Source organism: Gorilla gorilla, chromosome 12 (assembly GCF_029281585.2).
Source record: "Gorilla gorilla gorilla isolate KB3781 chromosome 12, NHGRI_mGorGor1-v2.1_pri, whole genome shotgun sequence".
Classification (NCBI taxonomy): Eukaryota; Metazoa; Chordata; class Mammalia; order Primates; family Hominidae; genus Gorilla; species Gorilla gorilla.
In genome coordinates this window covers 52,206,026-52,214,267 of record NC_073236.2, presented here as the reverse complement: position 1 = coordinate 52,214,267, position 8,242 = coordinate 52,206,026, and the positions used below count along the sequence as shown (strand labels likewise).

At 43.5% G+C, this 8,242-nt stretch overlaps 1 long non-coding RNA gene across 1 annotated transcript in view; it reads left to right on the top strand.

Moving 5' to 3' along the window:
- Positions 1–5,657: 5,657 nt before the first annotated feature.
- Positions 5,658–8,242, top strand: part of LOC134756778 (uncharacterized) — a 36,878-nt gene continuing 34,293 nt past the window's right edge. The window contains exons 1-2 of the long non-coding RNA XR_010129934.1: positions 5,658–6,190; positions 7,001–7,115. This is a non-coding gene — a long non-coding RNA (uncharacterized lncRNA). The remainder of the gene's footprint in view (positions 6,191–7,000; positions 7,116–8,242) is intronic.

Sequence of the window (8,242 nt, the reverse complement as noted above, 5' to 3'; positions counted from 1 at the left end):
AAGGAGACCACCTATAAAATCCCACTACTCAGTGATAACTACTGTTAACATTTTGATGCCAGGGTGGCAGGATAAAGGTTACAATCTTGATTTTTTGTTTTGTTTTGTTTTTTTGAGACAGGATTTCACTCTTATTGTCCAGGCTGGAGTGTGATGGCGCCATCTCAGCTCACTGCAATCTCCACCTCCTGGGTTCAAGTGATTCTCCTGCCTCAGTCTCCGAAGTAGCTGGGATTACAGGTGCATGCCACCAAGCCCAGCTAATTTTTGTATTTTTAATAGAGATGGGGTATGCCATGTTAGCCAGGCTGGTCTCAAACTCCTGACCTCAGGTGATCCACCTGCCTTGGCCTCCCAAAATGCTGGGATTACGGGTGTGAGCCAGCACACCCGGCCAAAATCTTGATTTTGGAGTCAGAAAACTGAGGCTTCACCCATGCCTTAATTTACTATTTACTAGCTGAGAGATGTTCTAGAAAATCTCTCTGAACCTCAATTCTCTCATCTGTAAGAGGCATTAATAATGCTTCTATCTTACGAGTGAACACTGAACAGTGCCTGAGATAGTCAGTGAGACCTTTTATACACGTATTTACAAAGTTCACACTGAATTCTGTAATTATTTTTGTTTTTCTGTTTTTAGGCAATAATACATTTTATTAAGGTATTTTTTCAGGCCTACTTTCTATTTCTTGCATCATCCCCCTGGTTGATTTCTTTCTTTTTAAAAAATTATTATTTAAAAAATTACCACATAATAATTGTACATATTTGTAGAGTACATGGTGATGTTTTGATATATGCAATGTGTAGTGGTCTAATCAGGGTGCAATGACAGTAATACTGAGTGTCAACTTGATTGGATTGAAGGATGCAAAGTATTGATCCTGGGTGTGTCTGTGAGGGTGTTGCCAAAAGGAGACTAACATTTGAATCAGTGGGCTGGAAAAGGCAGACCCACCCTTAATCTGGGTGGGCACCATCTAATCAGCTGCCAGCTTGGCTAGAATGTAAAGCAGGTAGAAAAATGTGGAAAGACTAGACTGGCCTAGCCTCCCAGCCTACATCCTTCTCCCGTGCTGGATGCTTCCTGCCCTCGAACATGGACTCCAAGTTCTTCAGTTTTGGGACTTGGACTGGCTTCCTCGCTCCTCAGGTGGCCTGTTGTGGGACCTTGTGATTGTGTGAGTTAATGATAAGCTCCCATATATATATATATATCCTGTCAGTTCTGTCCCTCTAGATAACCGTGACTAATATACAGAGTAACCAGTATATTCATCACCTCAAACATTTATCATTTCTTTATCTTGGGAACATTCAAAATCCTCTCTTCTAGCTATTTGAAAGTATATGATAAATTGTTGTTGGCTCTAGTCACTCTATCGTGCTGTAGAACAGTAAAACTTATTTCTCTTTTCTAGCTATAATTTTGTATCCTTTAACCAACCTCTCCCTATTTTGCTTCCCCTCCTACCCTTCCCAGCCTCTAATAACCACTATTCTACTTCCTATTTCTGTGAGATTAACTTTTTAAAAGACTTCTTATATGGCCAGGCGCAGTGGCTCACGCCTGTAATCCCAGCACTTTGGGAGGCCAAGGCGGGTAGATCACCTGAGGTTGGGAGCTCAAGACCAGCCTGACCAACATGGAGAAACCCGTCTCTACTAAAAATACAAAAAAATTGGCCAGGCGTGGTGGCACATGCCTGTAATCCCAGCTACTGGGGAGGCTGAGGCAGGAGAATCGCTTGTACCCGGGAGACAGAGGTTGCGGTGAGCCGAGATTGCGCCATTGCACTCCAGCCTGGGCGACAGAGCAAGACTCCATCTAAAAAAAAAATAAAAAGACTTCATATATGAGTGAGAACATGTAATTTTTGTTTTTCTGTGCCTGGCTTCTTTTGCTTACCATAATGTCCTCCAGGTTCATCCATATCAGGATTTTATTCCTTTTTGTGGCTGAAGAGTTTTCCATTCAAATATATACCACATTCTTTAACCATTTGTCTGTTGATGGACGCTTAAGTTGATTGATATTTTGGCTGTTGTGAATGGTGCTGCAATAAGTATGGGACTGCAGATGCCTCTCTAATATACTGGTTTCCTTTCCTTTGAAGAAATACCCAGTGGTAGGATTGCTGGATCATATTGAATACTGTAATTTTAAATCCTGCTTGATTTTAATTGCATTAACTATCAACATTCCCACTCAACCTTAAAACTTTGCATCATTGCGTGAATTTTAAAACTTTATAAACATCACTGCATGAACATACCATAATTTACTATTGTTAGCTATTCAAGATTTTTTCCATTATGCATTTTCTCTTACAAATAACAGGATGTTTTTTACAACATAAACCTTTTTTCTGTAATTAGGTTGAAAAGGAGTAGCAGGCCAGGTGCAGTGGCTCATGCCTGTAATCCCAGCACTTTGGGAGGCACAGGCGGGTGGATCATCTGAGGTCAGGAGTTCAAGACCAGGCTGGCCAACATGGCGAAACCCTGTCTTACTAAAAATACAAAAATTAGCCAGGCCTGGTGATGGGCGCCTGTAATCCTGCCTACTCGGGGGCTGAGGCAGGGAAAATCGCTTGAACTCAGGAGGTGGAGGTTGCAGTGAGCCGAGATCGCACCACTGCATTCCAGCCTGGGCGACAGAGAGAGACTCCGTCTCAAAAAAAAAAAAAAAAAAAAAAGTAAAAAAAGAAAAGGAGAAGCAAAGTTACTGGGTCGAAATGCATGAACACGTTCTTGAAGCATATTACCAATTACTACTTTCTAATCAGATGTATTTTTAATATTAAGAAATGGTTACTAATTTTGTTAGGTGTGATGAGGGAATTTTGGTTATGTTTAAGCATTTATTTATTACAGATCATTTTCTCTTGAAATATTAACTGAAGAATTGATGTCTGAAATTTATTTTAAAAAAGCTCTAGCAAAACAAACAGCGTTGATGGGGGTAGGAAATAGGTCAAACAATATCAGTGACAAAAATTGTTGGGTGACGGGTGCTTGCAAGTTCATGATCCTACTCTCTCTGCTTTTGGGTATGTTTGAAATTATCCACAATAAAACATTAAAATGGAAGGAAGGAAGGAAGGCAGGCGGAGGGGAAGGGAAGAGAGGAAAAGGAAGGAGGGAAGAAGGGAGGCAGAAAAGAAAAGAAAAAATAAAAGATGTATCTCTTTAGAATACTACTAGCCATTTATGAGAGTAGTTAATTCACAGTGTCCTTATCATCCCTGTTATTCTCAAGAAAGAAAGAATGAAAGAGAAAGAAAAGAAAGGAAGAAGACTGCCTATTAGTTTGATAAGAGTACAGTCTCTTTGATCCCTGGTGAGGTGGAATAACTTTTCAAAGACCCTTTATCTCTTCATCAGTTGTAAAATGCTTCCTGGTCAGTACATTCCTTTCTCCCTATCTTGTTACAATCTTTAGTGAATCTGTTTTATCCATAACATGCCTTCTAAGATGTCTATAAAAGAAAGTATCTACAAAAGAAAGCTTACTACATCTCAATGCTTGTTAATAAATAATTTTTATTTCAGTGACAGGTCATGTGGATCAGCTGATGGTTTTAACACATGGAATTTCTACAAAATCCTTTAGCTGAGGTGAAAACATTAGTAACAATACATATTTGCTGCACACACCACACATATTTCGTCTTCATATTCAGATGAAGAAACAGAGGTTGAGGGGAGGTTAAGTACCTGGCTCAAGTCCACATGTAACAAAGCCAGAATTTAAATCCCAGATTTGATTCCAACCCTAAAGTTTTAGTCATTTCTGAAAACTTGCATGTCACTTTATTCTAAATAAAAGTTTTATTCTAAAACTTTATTTTTTTTATTTTTATTTATTTTTTGAAACAGAGTTTTCCTCTGTCACCCAGGCTGGAATGCAATGGCACGATCTCGGCTCACTGCAACCTCTGCCTTCCATGCTCAAGCGATTCTCTTGCCTCAGCCTCCCAAGTAGCTGGGATTACAGGTGCATGCTAATTTTTTGTGTTTTTAGTAGAGACGGTTTCGCCATGTTGGCCAGGCTGGTCTTGAACTCCTGACCTCAGATGATCCACCCACCTCGGCCTCCCAAAGTGACGGGATTACAGGCGTGAGCCACCGTGCCCAGCCTATTCTAAAACTTTAATAAAAACGGTTGTCTTGCTCCCTAATGTCCAAGTTTCGTTGATTAATAGCCATCAGTGTGAACAACTACCTGGACCAAGAAGATCAGCTGGATTCAGAGATATCCTTCGCTAGTTCTTAATCTGAGATGTTCAGAAACCTCCTTGGAAATGTCTGTTTCTGGAGAGACCATCACTGTCTCTCCCCTAGGGGGACAGAGCAAGAAGGTGAGCCATGACCTGGATCTGCTGGAGCAGGAGAGGACAGCGGTAGGGGAGCCCAGGAAGGCATCAGGCACAGGAGAGAAGGATGAGTTGAGACCCCAACACTCTGCTTTTGAGGCGCTTGCTGCACCTTCCCACAGGAGGCTGAGGAAACAGCTCTGAGAAATAGCTACTAAAGTCCTAAGATTTTGCCTCAGAAATCTCCTTCGAATTTGGCCCTCCATTCAGACCCCACTGCAGCAGGCCTCCTCTATGGCACCCGGGAACGGCCCTTGCAGTCCTCCCCATTTTAACTCCAGAGGAATCTTTTATAAAACACAGGTCTGATTACATATTCATCATCTCCCTGTATAACCACCACGTGGGGGGTCCCACAGCGTAAGGCCCTTCCTAGGAGGCAGCAACCCCTCCCTCCAACCCCATCTCAACCTGCCCTACACGCATACTCACCGCTCTCCCACCTCCTGCCTTCCACTTGCTGTTACTTTTTGTAAACAACTTTCTCCTGGTTTCCCCCAGTTTGCCCCAGCTGACAGCTTACACAGCCTCCTCTGAAGAATCCTGTCTTGACAACCCCCTGTCCCTAACAGTTTGTTCTCTCTCTGTGTTCTTAAGTCCCTTTGTTCCTACATCTTTCAGAGGGGGGCTGTGAGGAGTCCAAGAGTGAACACCCAGTGCCTGCCCTGGCAAACAGTGACTGCTCAATCATTGTGAGCTATATTTTATTTTATTTAAAAAAATTTTTTTTGAGACAGAGTCTTGCTCCATTGCCAGGCGTGATCTCAGCTCACTGCAACCTCCACCTCCCAGGTCCAAGTGATTCTCGTGCCTCAGCCTCCAGAGTAGCTAGGATTACAAGTGGTAGCACAACTAAGTTCCTCTTCAAAACTTACCTCCCTGTTTATAAGTTGTAAGGTTATAAGCTAGCCCTTCTCCCTGCTTTCCCCTTTCTCCACTTTGGCCTTCAAAGTCCTCGTCTCGCTACCTTATTTAGAAAGAGGTTCAAACTTCCTTCTGTTCTGTAACCAACCCCCTTGCTGTGCCCATACAGGTCCAGGCATGCCTAGGCATGCCTTCCCTCCTGCCTAGTTAGTAACAGACAGTCTCTCCTCCCCACTCCTATTTTAGCAAATTGTGCGTTTACCCTATTTGGAGAATTTTAAGTCTTAGCCAATCAGGTCAGCTTAGATTGTGAGGTCCAACTCCAGCCAATGGGGAAAGGACACAGAAACAAGAACTGCGTTAGGGATAAAAAACCCCTTCTCTCCTTTGTTGGGGTACTCTTGTGACCGTGGCCGATGCAGGCAGCACCCTTCTGTAGAAGTAATTGCCTTACTGAGAAAACTTTTTGCCTGAGTGCTGGTTCTTTGCGGCACCGAGCACTTGTTTGTAACAGAGACATGTGCCACCATGCCCGGTTAATTTTTCTATTTTTAGTAGAGATGGGATTCTGCCCTGTTGGCCAGGCTGGTCTGAAACTCCTGACCTCAAGTGATTTGCCCACCTCGGCCTCCCAAAGTGCTGGATTACAGGTGTTAGCCACCACGCCCAGCCATATGTAATTTTAATATGTATTATCTTTAGAATAATTTCTTTTTTGAAAATCTTTTGGAGTGTTTTACTTTCTTTCTTGCTCTTGAAACCTGGCATATAGCAGGTGCTCAACAAATATTGAAGGAAGGAATGAGGGTGAGAGAGAGCAATGGTTTTCCAAGGGCCTGCACAGGAAAGAGACAGAAGGGCTCCAGTTGTCTTCTGTAGCTGCCCCCAGCAGCTTCAGGCTCCAGGAAGGGAGCAAGGAAGCTATCAGTACCTGGCAATATCAGGTAAAGTGACCCAGACAGACATTCCTGAGGATGGCTCACAACTTTGCCCACTGAATTCTTCTCTCTCCAACTGAAGTTGCCTTTGGGGACAAGCAGGACAATAGGAACTCCAAATTGGGTTTGGGTGGTGTCTCGATCATCCCCTGTGTCTTCCTAGTCCCAGCTCTGCCCTGGTCCAATAGCTGTGTTTAGTGAATAGATCCAGGGGGAACCTGCTTTGGTCAACAGACATCTTAATAGTCTCAGAATAAAACTCTTCACTCTTCACGTAGTTTATTGCTGGGGAGAGCATGGCCGGATTCCAGCAGCTATCCCCATCTGCCTTCATTCCTCTTGTATTTTTTAGGGTCCCCTGAAGTTCCTCAATATTAGGCTGAGAGCAGAGAATCGGGAGCAGGTATCCTGGAACTAGACTCACAATGTCATGCAATGTGCCAGCCCCCATGTTGGGCTGAGCACATACCTTACCTTACTCAATACCTGCCTTCACCATTGAGTGAATACAGCCATCGGGCCTATGTTGTAGCAGAGAAAACCAAGGCCTCAGGTGACTTGGCCAAATGTCACACGGGTGGTAGCTGAGCTGCGATTGGCTGAGCTGGGTTTAGCTTTCTCCTCCCATAAAAATCTCATTTTGACTTTTCGTCTTCTCATGTGTAGAAGGGAGGATAATTATACCCATCTTACAAGATACAAAAAAGAAAGTACATGAATGCACTTAACATTTTCAAAGGGTTAATAGAGTGTTTCTTTCAATTATTAATATAAAAGAGAATTGATTGATACTTATTTTCCCACCCTTACTTGTAGATTCTGTGCTGCGCCCCACCACCATGATGTCAACTCTATGGATGCATTTGTCTTTTCTTGGCCTTGGGAGGGACCCCGTGGCAGAGGCTGCAGAGACAGTACTGGGGGCTTGAAGGTAATGCTAACAGCTTTTTTATGTTATACATATATTTCAGAGCTTACAAAACATGGCCACAGAGGGTATCATCTTCCAACTTCATTTCTTCTCTGTGACACAGGAATTCTTACACTCATTTCACAGAAAGCACCAGCAACCAAGGGGTGAGGGTTTAGGCCCCAGGCTTCCATGGCAGTGTGCCCTCTTCCAGATCAAGTGGTCACTCACAGTTGACCTTTGACTCTGAGAGTTCCTAGCAGGGGATGGCCGTGGAGTGCCTGGGTCAAATGCTGATTCCTCAGTTCTGCCAGGTCTGGATGGAGAATCATTAGATCTGGTGTGAACGCCAGTAATCTGTTGTTTTATATGGTCCACTGGCGGCTGAGTCACTGGTGCCATGTGAATCACACATTGAGAAATAGCAGAAGAGGATGCACAGCCCCTGGAAGTCTTGGACAGAGAGTGACAAGTCTTTGCTGGACATAGACTATAACTAGGGAGCTAGGGTAAGGTGGATCAGAGCATGCACAGATTGAAATATCTTTTACGGCTGGGGCGTGGTGGTTCACACCTGTAATCTTAGCACTTTGGGAGGCTGAGGTGGGTGGATCACCTGAGGTCAGGAGTTCGAGACCAGCCTGGCCAACATGGTGAAACCCCATCTCTACTAAAAATACAAAAAATTAGTTGGGCGTGGTGGTGGACACCTGTAATCTCAGCTACTTGGGAGGCTGAGGCAGGAGAATTGCTTGAACCCAGGAGGCAGAGGTTGCAGTGAGCCAAGATCAAGCCATTGCATTCTAGCATGGGCAGCAAGAGCAAAACTGCATCTCAAAAAAAAAAAAAAAAAAAAAAAAGAAAAGAAATATCTTTTACTAGTCCGTTTTGTGTTGCTATAAAAGAACACACGAGACTGGGTAATTTATATAAGAAAGAGGTATATTTAGTTCATGGTTCTGCAGGCTGGGAAGTTCAAGGACATGGCTCTGGCTTCTGAAGAGGGCTTTTATGCTGTGCTATAATATGGCAGAGAAAGTCAAAGGGTAAGTGGACTCAAGCGAAGAAAAGAAAACATGAAGAGTGTCCTGGCTTTATAACAACCTACTCTTCTGGGAACGAATTCATTCCCAGTCCCTTGAGAGCAA